Below are 13,641 nucleotides of genomic sequence, written 5' to 3' on the forward strand. Positions count from 1 at the left end.
TCCGGCAGCCGGAGCCCAGGCCAGGGTCTTGCCTTTGCCTCCCGCCCAGGAAGGCTGGGGCCGCCGCCACCTCCTCTGCCTTCTGGCTCCCTCATGAGCCCTCCCTCGGCCGGCCCATGCTGTGCGGAAACCCGCGTCCTCTGCCCAACTGCCGCCAGACTCCTACCCTGGGAGCCGTGCCACCTCATCAGCCAGGACCTCCAAACGCCCGGCTCGCTGCCCCAGAGGCCCCTTCTGTGCCGCAGCACAGCCATGGCGCAGATGCTGAGCTTGCGCAGCCGCTGGCGATGCAAGCTCAGCGTCCTGCCGGCCCAATCACCACCCCGGCCACCCTGAGTCCCGCCCCTGCACCTCCCGCTGGCCCAATCGTGGGCATAGCGGAGTGATGGTAATTTACATATTACCTTTTTATTATGTAGGACTAGGGGCCTGAGATTTTTCTCTTATATGTCTTTGTAGCTCCCATAAAATCTTGCATAATTATATGCAGATAAAAGTCAATGAACATTTTTAAAAATTGTAATAATTATCAATTAAGCTTTTTATTAAAAAACTAGAGGCCTGGTGCATGTGTGCACTGGTGGGGTCCCTTAGCCTGGCCTGCAGGTATCAGGCCAAAACCAGCTCTCTGACATCCCTTGAGGGGTCCCGGACTTTGAGAGGACTTAGGCCCAGCTGAGGGACCCCACTGGTGCACGATCCTGCCTAGGGAGGGACCGCGGGAGGGCTCCAGGGCATGTACAGCCTGTCTCGCCCAGTCCCTATTGGTTGGACCCCAGCAGCAAGTTAACCTAGCAGTTGGAGTGTCTGCTTCTATATGCCAACTGGTGGTCAGTGCACGTCATGGTGACTGGTCAAACAGTTGAACGGTCGGACACTTAGCATATTAGGTTTTTATTATATAGGGTACTTAAATTAGTCTTTAATATTGTCATTCAAAGTAAATCTAAAATACGGGTTTAATCTGCTAGAGAACTGTCCACAATGCAGTTCTTTCAGAGCTATATTGGTACCTCGGTATTGTTTTGAACTGTAAAGATGAAAATAAAAGAGAAAAGTAGTTTTAAGAAATATAAATCTAAAGAAAAAAAAAAGAAAGAAAATAATGAAAAAAGAAAAGAAAAATATAAATATGGAATTATACCTTAGATGAATACTTATCCATTTTGGGAATTAACAAACTGTTTTTGCCCTCTAATTTTTTATAATAATTGACATTCCAAAAACAAGGATGTAAATTATCCTCGATTTCTCTTTTGAATGAACAAAATACAAATTTCTAAAACAAAATTTTGGATTTTCTCTTCACAACATCTTATTTGGAACAAATTATTAGCATAAATTTTGAATTTTGATATAATGGATATAACAAATACCTTCTTAGATTCCCCCAGAAATAGAAAATATATATTGTTTTATTTTTGAAAAATAAAGGTGTATAATAAAAATTCATTTATATTATGAAAATTACAAACTCAAAATAATTTGACTCATGATTTCCAAAATGTACATTATAGATCGTCTCTTCTACCATTTAAAATACCTTTGATTATTTCCATTCCAGAAATTCAAATGGATTAAATAATTGTAAAAATTATTTTAACAATTCAACAGAAAAACATTGCCAATATTATATAGTGAAATATAAGAAAAATGTGATTTAAAAAAATTTTTTCTCCAGGTTAAGTCAATTTGTATTTTGGGTTTTTTTGAGTTTGAGAAACTTCAAGCAAATTACCACAATTTCTCTTGCCAACAAGGAATATAACAACCTCCATGAAGGAAAGATAAATATTGACTATTCTTCAAAGCTCCTTTGGGTAATAAGAGTATTTCCTCATCACGCTTAGCTTTTCAAATGATGTCCCACAGGATGCTGTGAATAGGTATAGTTCCTTAGGATGCACTGCATGGCTGAAGAGGTTGGTAAATAGTTAGGGCTCCAGTTCCCTCAAGCTCATCCTTTCTTGCCTTCCCAGCCTCCTTCATGAAGCCCTTCACCTCCCTGATACTCAGCACCAAGGTGTGACGCCCAGGAGACAGGAGTGCTCCAGCACCTTGCTCCAGCAGTGCCCTTTCTCTTGCTCAGAGTCTGTAGTCTACAGGTTAGTATTTTTAATATCTTCCCCTGTACTTTCCCTAAGAGATACATGGAAGCTCCTTTTGTGAGGATAGTTGATTATATAGAAATTCATACTCTAGTGTTACTTCATTGGTCTAAATATGTAAATTGATGCTGTAAAATTAATATTCAGAGCAACATTTTTAGATGTCAAAATCTGTGAGTTTGGAATAAGTATTTGCTGAGCAATAAGAAATTTCATCTGTTATAAGATTTTTTAAAAAAAATTGTTCTTGTTCATGTTGATAATCTCATTGTGAATGAAATCACTAAAATTAATCATTAATACATTTTTTGGTAAGTGGAGTTTCTCAAAATGCCTGTGTGTAAGAGCTTCCTAAAACCAAACCTGTATCAATTCACCTCTTAGATGTTTGCTTTATTTGGTATATTTCATTTACTCCAATATGTAATATTCTAAGAGCTTTTCATAGATGTTTTCCTGACTCTATTAAGTACTTCTGTTTTGACAAAGAGTATTGCCATAGATCTCAAGAAAAAGTTACTGATAAAATTTTATTACTCCAAAGGGAAATTAAAGGAGGTATTCTGTCTGACATTTAATATTTAATACTACAAAGAGAATAAAAATGGCAATTATTAAATATGCATACATACAGCTCAGAGAAAGATCCCTAAAAATAAAGACTACGGAGAATAGAAAAAAGAAAATGAATAGGGGAACCAAAATACATTAATTGGTCATTAGAGCTCCAAAATTATATTCAGTGCTTTGGCTAGATTTGGCTGAAGAAATAAATGTGTTGCATGTGGTTTGATTTCGGAGCCACTGCTTATAATTGTTATATTTTTACCATGCTATGATAATTCAGTCAAAACACCAGTTTAAAAGACCCAGTTAGGATTTACAAAAAATAAAAATAAAAACTTTTATGTGAAAAAAGGACAGTAATAATAGCATATTACCATTACAGCAATATGCCACTTACAATGTGCACAACATTGGTATAAATTCTTTATACAAATTAACTCATACAATCCTTATCACAACCCTGTTATCACCACCCTCGATTTACAATTGCTCAAACTGAGTTACAGAAAATTCAAATAACCCAAATAGGGTTACAGACTTTGTAAGTTATGTGAAATATCAGATATAAGTGACATAAGATGATTCAAACCCAGGCTCACTCATGACAGTCTGTCATAACCATTGTACACATTGCCTGTCATAGGGAACACCTGCTAGGACCCTCCTGTTCCAATGTTTGTAGCTAAGAGTTCATTTATTTTCCTTGGAAAAGTATCATCCAGAATACTTAACATTGAAAACTAAAACTGACAGACACTGACACCCACTGCCAGGGAAGAGCTAAAAGGAATATTTCCATGGCAGCAGAAGTGGAACCTGGAGGAGGCTGGCCATCCATACAACATCCTTCGGTTTTACTGAAGCAATATGGTTGAAAAGATGCTTCCTCTGGACCATGCTTCTTGGGGAGTCCCAGCTTCTCATTTTAAGAAGCATCTAATTAAACAATTATCTGGATTATTTCCCTTCAGGCTGCAGCCAGCACCAGCAGGACATCCTGGCTCATCAATATCACTGTCTGGTTGATGGCCACCAAATAGAAAGAACTCATAAATAATCATCAGCTTGAGTGGTGAATCTCACTTTCATGTTTTCAAAATTCCAATGTGTTTGCTTTTCCTCAATTGTTGCTAATTCCTCTTAGAGTAATAAGAATTAGAATTTGAGACAAGAAGGGCTAAATGAGCTTTCCTGACCCAATGGCTTCTGACCTCTGGGAGGGCCCTGGGTGCCACAGAGTGGCTGCTAAGCAAGTGTGAATGTACATGTGCACTAGGAGTTGCTGGTAAGTGAACAAGCAAAATGCTTCCAGATGGGTTAGGGGACTTGCTTGTGTCACACGGACAGCCAGTGACTGAACTTCAGTGAGAACTTAGATCTACGGACTCTGAGGAGGACTTGTCCTGTGGTAAACCACTTTCCTTCTTCAACTGAAAATCTGCAGATATTCTCAAAAATTTAATATTATCTTGATCTCATTTGGAAACATAGGCATTTGATAGCCTCTTCAAATATTTATTTTATATGGTAATCAGAGGCAGAGTCATCCGTATAAGCAAATAGATAATGCCCCCAAACATGGTTTATTTCATAGTCTGAGTCATTCTAACCTAACTTCTGGATTTTCAAAAATACTTAAATTCACGCTAAGTAACTAAATTAGTTACTATTGTTTTCCTTCTTCCATTCATAACCACTTTAAGATAGATTTACTGCATAGTCAAATTGCCTGAAAGTAGACATTAAATCAAGGGAGAGAAGAATTGGCATTAGGTTTTAAGCGCTAACTCACAGGGCTAACTATCACACACTTTCATTTTGATTAAACCAGGAATGTGCAGACTCTCCTAACTAATATATTATGAGCTGAGTCAAACAAAATTGCCAAAATTTTACCACCTTTTACCCTACTAAAAGTAGCAATTATAAGCGATTTGATATAATATGCTTTTATGTCTTATAATGCATTAGCCATTATTCATGCTCTAAATTATATAATATTCTATTCCAGTGATGAATCTCATATACCTTTCTGATCATGCTACACAGTTATTATAACATATAAAGGGGAAAATCACTTCTATTTCTTTTAGAAATACTTGTGTCAAAATGTTGGAACAATCAAAACAAATCAGACCATGTGTCATAATTTCTCATAGTAAAATCAAAATCTGCAAATATTATTAAAAATGGAAGGTTTCAGGTTACAACTATAATAAAAGAATGCAAGGATCAAGATAGCAAGTTTAATTTTATAATTAACTGATATATTCTCATATTTCAAGTGCTAAACATAATAAATGAATGTGTTATGGCAATGGCATTTAAAATGATTTAATGCCATAATTTCTAACCATGTTTTTTAGAGGGGAAAATATAACAGGCATAAGAAGAAGAATATTTTTTTTTCATTTTCATTGCAAACATCCAGTTCCCCTTTGGACTTAAGTACTAGCACACAGAAGTCACAGATGGCCATGGGAGAAGGCCAACCCTTTTCATTTTGCTGGTTTTAATTATAATGTTGCCACTGCAACTCTGCACGAGAAACAATCACCACTCGAGTCCTCAAGCCAGTTTATTGTGAAATATGTGAGTTTATTCAGCAGCATGACCTAGCTGACGAAGTCAAGGTTGCCCCTCAGATAGTCGGTAAGGAAATGGCTTAGTGTCCTTCCGGTCTCCTACTCTTGAGATGGGAAAACGCTAAGGGAAGACAAAAGTAATTTTTGCTAAGTGACCTAGTGAACGAGCTGAGTCTCTGTATGGGTTTTAAGTAAATGCCACTGCCAGTTCTGGCCAACCCGAACACATTTGTTAAGATGGGATCCCTGAGAAAGGAGATGCAGTTATTATTAACTAATCTTGTTTGTGGCTCCACTGGGATGTGGAGTCTGTAAAAGAAATGATTAGACTCTAATGTTGTCCATTAAAGGGTGCATTTATGTGTTATTTATCTTTATATCTCTCTATTACCCTACGAAGAGAAGTGCCCTGAACACAGCAGGAGCTCAGAAAGCACCGAAGAAACGGAAATGAAGAAACAACTTGGTAACTCTGGTTCCTGAAAGGCCATGAAAAAAGAGGCTGAAAAGAAACCTCTGGGTCAGGGCATTTGGCCTTGAAGTTTGTAATTTATGTCAACAGTGTCCTGACATCCTAATCTATGTAAACAATGCCCGTTGGAGTACTTCAGTGCTCAACCATTGCATCCTTGTGTGGGATCCTGGGCAGCAACAATTTTTCTAATAGAGGTGGCAAATGAGATAACCATATATTTTTTAGTTGCTTGAATTCTTCTGTCTGAGTAATGTTAGTTTACCCAGAGGTACTAAAAAATAGCTAAGTGATATAGAACATAGTTTGCTTTTGTCAGGAGAAAGCATTTTTTTTTTCTTTTTGCTTCACAGTTTTAGGCATGGAGTAAAACATGGTTTAGGAAAAATACTATTTAGTAGACTGCAAGATAGAGGCTGTGTCATTTATTACTGATTACTAATGACTGGCACATCATTGTTACTTAAAAGGCAGTTGAATGAATAAATGAATTAATTTAACCTGGAGTAGATAATACTCATCCCTTACTCTTGACCAAGCACAGATACTACTGCAATTGATGATACTTCCCTCCAGTGTTTCCAGAGATTCCAAGAAAGAGGCCTGGGCAGTGCAAAATTAGATCAGATGGACCTAATGGGCATATTAATCCTGTGTGTCTCAGCAAATGCCCCAGGCCAATTTTTCTTCCTGGTGAAAATTGCCTTATATATACTAAATCATTCACCAATTCAGTAGAATAAAACATATAAAACATACTCTACTCATTGTTATCTTGGGTATAAAATATTAGCACAAATTCAGTATTGAAAGTGGTAATAAAGATAGAGCTGTAAATAAATGCCCATTAACTACAAATAATGCCAAGAAGCAGTATAACCATTATTTTTTAAGGAAATTGGAATGACAGCCATGATACTCCAAACATACTTTTGACTTTTAAAAATGCAAAGTAGGAATTTTAAACTAAATGTCCCAAGCTTCATCTTTTTCCTGTTGTTAAATTTGCTTTTAAAAGGAATAAGAAAAACCAGGATCTCCTTAAGTAGGAGTGAGCAGGACAAAAGTATGTCTTATTTGATTTTTAAGAAATAGGATGAATTTGCATGCTGGGTTACAAGTAAATGTCCAAGTAAAATTTTGTGACTTCGTTGAAGCCAATATGTTTACATAAGTGAAAACCAAGGCCATGAGTATATTTTCATTATCATCTCAAACATCTCTTGAACAGGATGTATCAATAGGAGCCTGTCTATTGGGAAGAATACTTTCAGAACTCTCCACAAGCACCCCTGGAAAAAAATATTTTCAATGACATTGAGCTCATGATATAATGTCTAGGAAAGTAGACAGTATGAACACAAAATACTTTTATGAAAGAAGACCATGAAATAGACAAAAAGAACAAAAAAATTCCCTAAAGCTGTAAAAAATACTTAGGGAAATAAAGTCATGTCAAAATGGAAAATCAAACACTAGTATTCAGATTCATAGAAGATACACTTCATTCTTGAATTCTAAGAGAAGATATTTTTTAAAAGCATCTAAAGCTTTATTACTGCAGATATATATTTAGTTTCTGTTGGGTACTCATGAAGTTTTTTTATTTATTTTAGAAGAATTCAGGACAAACTGTTGAAAAAACAATTATCTCACTCAAAAATAGGAGACGAGCATGGTGCACTAGTGATCAGAGGGCCAACTGATAACTTCGATTTGATTAAGAATTGCTTATTGGCATTTTTAAAAATATATTTTTATTTATTCAGAGAGGCAGGGAGATGGAGAGAGAGATAGAAGCACTAATGATGAGAGAGGATCATTGATCGGCTGCCTCCTGCACACCTCTCCCTGGGGATTGAGCCCACAACCTGGGCACGTGCCCTGACCAGGAATTGAGCTGTGACCTCCTGGTTCATAGGTAGACACTCAACCACTGAGCCACTAGGCCAGGCTGCTTATTGGCATTTTAAAGGCAGATCATCAGCCTTGTCTGGTCAACCTAGTGGAGAATTTTGAAGCTGTATAAAATGTGTAATTTCCTCAAGAATTTAGAAAGCTCCTTGATAGAAAATACTGTAATGTATAAGTTTGGGAAATAGTATTGCTTTTTGAGAAAGTTACATTGTAATGCAGGCAAGGGCACAGAGAATTCAAGAAACATTTGTTTGCATCTACCGTGCCAAAGGCACAGAGCTAAATTGAAAAGAGGAATAATCTCTGCCCTTAAGGAATCTTGTTGCTAGTAGAAGAATGGCAGTACATACAAAATAAACACAAGTAAAAACCATACAGCTATGGATATTTCCAAGAATACCTGATTCATTTTTATCAGGTCTGAAGGGTAGCTGGGAGGTTTAATTAAATTAGACCTAAAAGATAGATAGATTTCTACAATGGAAAGGCTATTGCAGGCAAAAGACAAATTTGAAGTGAAATATGGAAATATTAATGGATGGGTAATGAAACATAAGGGAAGAATAGCGAAATTTTCAAAGTTTCTAGTTTGTGTGACGAAAAGGATTGTGAAGCCATTAACTGAAGTGAGAAATATGAAAGAAAGCAGGGATGAAATATTACAAAGTCTCATTTGGACACACTGTTGAGTTTAAAGGGCTAGTAGAAGCATATATACAGAAATGAACAACAGTCAGCTGGAGATAGGAATCTGGGCCAAAGAAAGGTCAGGTCCTGAATTCTGATTCATTCAAACACACATAATTGTTAGTCATAGGATGAATACAATTTTTCAGGTAAAATAATAAATGTTTTTTAAAATGGATAGGAAAAAATCAAGGGCAGAATCTTGAAGATCACCTCTTTCTATCATGTATTCAGAGAAGGATGAAGACTAGTAATACCAGAAATATATGAGAGATCCAGAATAAACAATATTATAGAAGGAAGAGAAAGGTAATTTCAAAATTAAATTCATGCCCCCAAATTGCAAGTGCTACGTAGAAATTTTATTGAATAATTTTGAAAATGAATCATTGTTGAGGATACTTACTTCTTCAATATAAGACTCCCCTGAACATATAAAATTGAATATAAATATATTTACAGATATTTTCTCTGTAAACTCAGATATGGGACTAATTTGTGTTCTGCTCCCAGGATCTTCAGTAAAGAAGAAGAGAAAATTGAGGTACTGAGTAATTCAATTTAAAAATATTTGGCTGTGATTAGCCAAGTAATTGACAGTTTTATTAGAGTTTACCCAAATATATCAGGCAAAGGTATTTAATGTTTCAATTTTCTGGTATGTTGTATCAATAAAGAACAGCCATTTCAAGTCATTCTGTTTTATAGAATGTATTTCTCGGTAACAAATTTTGACTTTGACTTAATCATTTCCTCATTAAGAGAAAGTAGTTAGCATGCATATTTGAGGGACAACAATATATCAGCACAGAAATATGACACAAATATATCTACTCTTGAATACGTTAAAACATAATTAGGGAAATGAGTTATAATGTAATTAGGAAGAGATGACCATCATGTACCAGAGTGTAATCAGGAATAAAGGGAAGTCTTAAGGGGCACTAGAATTACTTGGTGTACTGAGGGAAGAGACAAAGGATCACCTTAGAGGGATAAAATGAGCCAGAAAATGGGGACATCAGTCCTATACTTACATGGAACTGATTTCTCCAACAAGAGAAATGATCTTAGTAAAGGACCCCATGCTCCAGATGAAAATGCAGCCAGCTGACAGCTTAAGTCTGAGCAGAGTCACATCTTGTCAGACTTCTGACTTACAGGACTTATGTAAGATAATACATAACTGTTGTTGTTTTTAAGACGGTAATTTGTTATGTAGCAATGGAAAACTAATATAGCTGTAGAAATGTAGGATTGCTGGACTCCTAAAATGATTGCTTATTGGAAACATTTCCAAACTAGATACAGAAAAGAAATGCTTACCTAAGATAATTAAAATCAACTACAACCATTACCTATCCAAACTGGAGAATAAACCTAGGTTTCCTTGGAACATCTATTCACAGTAAGTAGCTCACTGAATTAGAAAACCAAAAGTAGTCTTAACAGAAAATCTGGTCCAGCTATTTGTCTCCCAGTGTATAAATACTTGTACAGGGAAGGCTGTTTCTATGTCTTTTCTTAAAATTTAACTGAAAGAACGATGCTTTCAAAGCTCATTCAAGCATATAAAAATGCCAACTAATATCAAAATGCAATTTCTCTTAGTTAAATTTAAATTATTTAACTTATTATAGCCCTATAATCCATTTAACAGGATCTCTGAATGATAAAAACTCTTCAAATGTTTAAAAAGAAAACTTTGTCAAAGGAAAGAGAGAAACTGATTTCTATTCATGGTTCATACTACTTATTTATGTGTACTTCCAGGCTTAATTTCTTGATCTTTGAAATGATGAAAATGATTATGATGATGACAAAGAAGAAGTAGATGATGATGGTGATGATGAGTTAAAATATGTTAGGTAGTTGTAATTAAATTACCACATCCATATACTCCATTCTCAAACTAATCTTATGAGGTAAATATAATTAATCACTTTACTTTGCATACAGAATATCAGACCTAAGTAACCTGTCCAAGAAAACAAAGCTATTATTAAATGTGGAGCTTAGATTTAAACCCAAGTCTCTCTGACTCCAATGCCAAGATCTTAGCCATTATGCCATTCTGACTTAGTTATTTGTGATGTTGTTGGGATTGAATAAAATAATGTCTGCGAGATAGCAACGAAAATTTTAAAGGTTGTTATTATATTTAAAATATAGCAGTCCAATCATTCTTTAGATTTCCTTCTCCAAATTATTCAACACATATTCAAAGATAAAGCTACTAAAATTATCTCACTCATGAGTAGTTGGGAAAGTTTTTTTCAAGTAATAAAACTGAGTTGTGTTTTCTTTAATTAGAGAGGATGTATTTAATGTACAAAACCAAACTTTTCATATACTTTTCTATACTTTTTTGGGTACCATTAAGTGGTAAAATGGCCATTCACTCTGGAGATGGGTGTGCGCTAGTGCAAGCACAGAAATATCTGATTTGCCTAATGTGGAATGGGCCATAACTTGGTTAAACTGGGTAATTTTCAAAAATTATCATTATATTGTGATTAATTTTAAAAATATTTAAAGGACCTGAGGCTCTACTAGTCTCCATTATAAAGAGAGGATATTATATAAATACACTATTTGGATGAACTTAACTTACTCACTTCAAAGTTGTGAATTTCACTGAGTCTATTGGCCTCATTCCTTATAACAATGTAGGCACTTAGCTCTCTAACACCCTCCATTTCCTTACTTAAGAACAGAGGTCTCTAAGTGAAATTCTGCCTTCCTTTTGAGTTTAGGGATTTTAGAAGGTCAGATACTACTTTGTTCCCACTTTCCTTATTTTTACTCACTTTTATACCCTTTTCTGATGCCGATATCTGTTGACCTTGGTGATGCTGCGTGAATGTAACTGCATGTTTGGCAATAAGATGTTGGAACTGCATGAGTCCAATAAGCCCTGTTAGAGCATATTGGAGGGAAACTCCAAAAAAATATCAAAGCCTCCATGCTTCTGATGCTTGTGATAATATTTCAAAAGGCTCATTATGGGAGATGAAAAGCTATAAGGTCGGTACTGCTGCGTGGGAACTCTTTCTTCCCACATTGTTTTCCTACCAGACCCTAGAAGGGCTACTACTTGGAAGAAGGCATGTGTAGGAGGGTGAAGTGGAGAATGCTGACATTAAGTTAAAACTTAACTAGAGAACAATACAAAACAGAGAAAAAAATGTGAAAATAAATTAGTTTTTTTAAATTGCTTCTTCTCGTACTTAGATGTATAACTCTTGAAAGAGGTTTCTGAATCTATCTTTTCCAATGCCTTAATCCATGCTTTGCTTTTCCAAATAAGTCATGACTAACCTGCTATTATACTTGTCAGGGAAGCATAAATTTTTACCTTTTTACCAATACATTTGTTTTTAAGGGTGTAGTAATGGACTGTTAGTAAATATTAAACCCCAATTAGCTCAAAATTAAGAAACCAAATAAAGTTTTTAGGCAGTATCCTGAATATTCAAAGACATAAATCTTTTACATCAAGATGATAAAGTAGGTACTTTTGTAAACCCCTCCAATCTTGTTTTAATGAAGAACTATAGAAGGAAATAAATCCATTAATAGCAATGAGAACACATAAGTAAGAAATAATTTTATGAATTTTCAGTAAAATAAGACACTGGATTTGGACATGTGCAACACTCAGTGAAGGCAGCAGGAACACAGGCACACACAGGCTCAGAGGAGAACCCTTCATTCCACTGACATTCCCAAGAGACTCGAAGCAAGAAGAGGGCATGGATGAAAAGCAAGAAGGCGAGTGCAGTGAAAACAAGACTGGTAGACCTCTCTTTCTTCTCTCCTTGACTGTCCATGACTTTGAGCAACTGTTTGAGTATGAAACAGCGAATCTATGTGACCTTGGCACTGGTTGCATGTTCTTTTACTTGAACAGATTTAATGCCATCACCTTAATTGCATGGCCAGTCATATTAGTTGATTTTTCAGTGAGTCAAATTTTAAAATATAACATACAATTTAAAAACCATTGGTAGGTTTGCAAATGTTGGGCTGAATCAATAGACTAAACATGGAAGGCAGTTACAGAAATTTGGGGAAATCACAAATATGTGAAAATTAATACAGAATAGCCAATGGGTCACAAAATAAATTACAAAGAAAGATTAGAAAATATTTTAAAATGTATGAAACTAAAACACAACCAAATCAAAACTTATGGGATACAATTTTTAGAGGCAAAGTTAGAGCTGCAATTGCCTACATTAAAAAAAAAAGCAATATTTCAAATAAATAACGGTACACCTTTAAGGAATTAGGAAAATAGCAAGCTAAAACCAAAGCACAGAGTGAATAAAATTGTTGAGAAAGGCAGTAATGTGCCACACAGTCTTTTGACCACCACAGACTCCCCTCCCCATACACACACACACACACACACACACACACACACACACACACACTTACATAAGAATAGGCTTTGTGGCTGTAACACTTGCTTCCAAAGAGATAAAGAGTCCGCACAGCCTGTGTTAGACTAATCATCCTGTATAGAAATATATTTCCCTGTCTCAGACTTGATGTGTGTTCCTTTGTTCTGCTTAAGCATGTGTTTCATGTGGCACTTGGCCAAACCCACTGCTCTACCTGTCCCTGAAGGCAGGGGACAGAGTCCTTCATTCTGGGATACAAGATGGGTGCATGCAGGCCATTTGTTCTGCGTTGCCTGCTGAGAGAAACCCATTGCCAATAGGGAAATGAATAGGAGACGGCTGCTCAATACTAAAGCTGATTTTGCTCTTTCTTCTCTGTGAGTAAAGCATTGTTCTATCTGATGCTTGACTGCGCTGTGTTTTCCTTGGTGACTCTGAGTGTGCAGACTGCTACTCTGGTGAAAAGCAACAGATGCCATTTGCTCAACAGAAATAATAAAAATTATCAAATAAATTGAGAATAAAAGCACAATAGAATAAACAAAACAAAATATTGTTTGTTTGAAAGTATTGACAAACATAATAAATCTTAAGCTAGATTGACCATAAGAAAGATTCAAATGACTAAAATCAGTAGTGAAACACGAAACATCACTACTGATCTTTCAGAAATAATTTTTAAAAGTTATAAGGGAATACTATAAACAACTGTATGCTAACAAATTAGGTAACCCAGGTGAAATGGCTTTTTTCCTTTAAAGACACAAACTACTGGAGCTAAATCAAGAGTACATGGAAAATCTAAATAGACTTTTAACAGGTAAAGAGATGGAATTAGTAATTTAAAAAAAACAAAACTCTTCACAAAGAAAAGTCCATGTCCAGATGGCATTCAA

General features: G+C 35.7%; 1 protein-coding gene across 3 annotated transcripts in view; it reads right to left on the reverse strand.

Moving 5' to 3' along the window:
• Positions 1–13,641, reverse strand: part of TMEM117 (transmembrane protein 117) — a 448,876-nt gene that overhangs the window by 92,164 nt on the left and 343,071 nt on the right. The gene's annotated exons all lie outside the window — the stretch shown is intronic.

This window comes from Eptesicus fuscus, chromosome 7 (assembly GCF_027574615.1).
Source record: "Eptesicus fuscus isolate TK198812 chromosome 7, DD_ASM_mEF_20220401, whole genome shotgun sequence".
In the NCBI taxonomy this organism is placed as follows: domain Eukaryota; kingdom Metazoa; phylum Chordata; class Mammalia; order Chiroptera; family Vespertilionidae; genus Eptesicus; species Eptesicus fuscus.